We start from the raw sequence: 2,449 nt of genomic DNA, 5'->3' as shown, positions 1-2,449 counted from the left end.
GCCATTAATTAAGCACAAAAAAAAAAGCTCGAGGTCTATTCATAGTTAGCGCATAAATTCTTAAAAATAATTATTCGAGCACTTAAATTAACCGGAAAATTAGACTTATCTTCGTGAAAATAATTAGCGAACCATTAATTATTTAACCAATATCATAGGAGGGCCCATGATTTAATTATATTCTTAGCCTATACTTTTATTTTAATTGATGGCCCAAACTCCATAATTAAATTCTATAGCAACTCAATTCTCTATTTAATTTCTTAGCCCATACTTTTAAATTTTCTTTACAAGGGCCCAACTTAATACTTTAAATCACTAGCCCATCTCCCATATAAACTCTAGCCCATGTTTTTAGTTAATAGAGGCCCAAACAAAATAAAAAAAAAGAGGCCCAATATACTCCCTTCCCCATCGTGATTTCCTCTTCTAAAATCCCTAAATTGCAAAAACTGTACAACAGCTTCTTCTTCCTCTCTTCCCTTGGTGAAATCGCCACTCCGACGATTCCACGCCGGTCGCCGGAGAATCCACGCACGGAGTAACCTTTCTTTTTCACGGATCGGGTTTCCTTCGACTCATCCATACTCTCTTTCATCTTCGGCGAACTCGCCGCGGGTTTCCGCCGTCGCCGCACGGCTGAGGCCTCGCCGCTCCCCGACGCGGTGGAACAGCCGCTGCTGTCCCGGTTAGGGGAAGGCGTCGCCTTTCCCTTCCTCCGGTTCCTCTATCTCTTGCGAAATCGTCGCCGTCTCCGGAGGAAATAGTCACCGCCGTGGTTGTACTCCGTCGTTGGAGGTGTTACCGTGCGCGGCAGCCCCTTTCTCGGCCTCTACAGGCTCGCCAATCGCTGCCCGTCTCGCCATCCGGCTCTCCGTCAAGCTGCAGCTTCGCCTGCGGCAAAACTCCACTGCTACTCGTCGCCTTCCATCGACGTCACGGGGGAACTCTCCGCCTCCCGTCGCACCACCGCCGGACAATCTCTCTATAAGCTAAGTTTTCTGCCTTCTTTTGCTTAGCTCAATTCGTGGGTTTATTTAGCAACCTATGTAAATTCGATTCTTGACTATTGGTGATGTTCAAGCTTTGATCTTGTGAGAGTTTGATTATTGAGTCCATTAATTGGGTTTGTGGCAGAAGCTTTATGTTGTGATTCTTGGCAGAAAAAAAAATGCTTAGTCTTGTGGAAATTCCTATAGCAAGTCTAAGTTCTTGCATTTGATTACTGTGGTGAAAACTTGGTTGTTGAGCAAAGGTGTTGTTGTTCTATGCTTATACTAAATCTTTTATTAGTTAACAGCCGCGGGGGAGAAGGGTTGGAGGTGGAATACCTCTTGAAGCTGCGGCTGCCTTGAGAATTCAGCTCTTAAACCTCAGCTTTCTTCCTCTCAAACTTGCTATGTTGCTGGAAAATTTGAAGTTGTGTAGGAGAGTGTTCAAAGGTGGCGTGGACGGGTTTTTATAGGTTGATCTTGGTGTACTATGGGGAATTAAATGGCTGTTGCTGCAGTTTTGGTTTTACATAACAGCAAGATCTCTTATGATTCATTTTTGTAGCATTCTAATTCAAGTTGTTTTGGTTTCATTTGATGGTACTTGGTACTTAGCCATTAAATTCTTTGTTTGTTCTTGCATGAGATGCCAAGAGAATGCAGGAGGCTGCCTTGAGAGGAGGAGGAAAGCTGGCTTTGACTTGCCCTAAATGGTAAGTCTTGGGTCTTCAAGTTAAAGAGATGTTGTTCCTTTTCTTTAATAGGAGAATCCCTTAACTCTCTTGTACATATGCAATAATTACTTTGTTTGTAGTCTTTTGTACATATGCAATAATTACTTTGTTTGTAGTCTTGTAGGTGAGAAAGGAAGGTGTGGCTGTTGTGTTGTTCTCAGGCTCGGCCCGCTCCCTTCGGCCCGACGGACTGCTCAAAGATGGGCTATAGTTCGGGCCTGGAGAAGAGGCCCGAAGTGCATCAAAAATTTATCCTTAGTTTTCTTTCTTTGAAGCCTTTGATCCTCGTAAACTTTTGAAGTTAGTTAATAGTTTATTGGATATGTAAAGCTATTCGAAAATTCTTTATATTCCATAATGTATTTTAGTTTGTTTTAGTTCGTTCGATTATTTCTTTAGCTTTTACTTTGCAACTAAAAAGATTAAGTTTCATTAAAGGCTCGAGTTCCACTAAATCTTCACGAAAAGAGAACATTACATCTTTAGTTCGACATTAAAATGACGAAAGGAAAGAAAAGAAATAAGGGTGCGGGTATTACATTTTCCCTATTATAAGATTCCTCTCAAAAAGAAAATAGAGATATAAAAGAGTATCCTTGTTTTACTTGTCTTTGCATCGTTAAATTAGGCAAGTCACGCATATATAACTATGTATTGTGTAATTAATATGGGGAATGATATCCTATATACGTTATGTGAGCACCATTCTCATTTGACGCAGTA

General features: G+C 41.2%; 1 long non-coding RNA gene across 1 annotated transcript; it reads left to right on the top strand.

The window, feature by feature from the left end:
• The first annotated feature begins 701 nt into the window (after window positions 1-701).
• On the top strand, window positions 702-2,103 carry LOC125199638. The gene is made up of 2 exons (XR_007172609.1): window positions 702-1,705; window positions 1,843-2,103. It is a non-coding gene; the product is annotated as an uncharacterized LOC125199638 (long non-coding RNA).
• Window positions 2,104-2,449: the final 346 nt, after the last annotated feature.

This window comes from Salvia hispanica, unplaced genomic scaffold, assembly GCF_023119035.1.
Source record: "Salvia hispanica cultivar TCC Black 2014 unplaced genomic scaffold, UniMelb_Shisp_WGS_1.0 HiC_scaffold_599, whole genome shotgun sequence".
Taxonomy (NCBI): Eukaryota; Viridiplantae; Streptophyta; class Magnoliopsida; order Lamiales; family Lamiaceae; genus Salvia; species Salvia hispanica.
The sequence above is the reverse complement of the archived record's forward strand: the minus strand, read 5'-3'. Positions and strand labels throughout refer to the sequence as shown.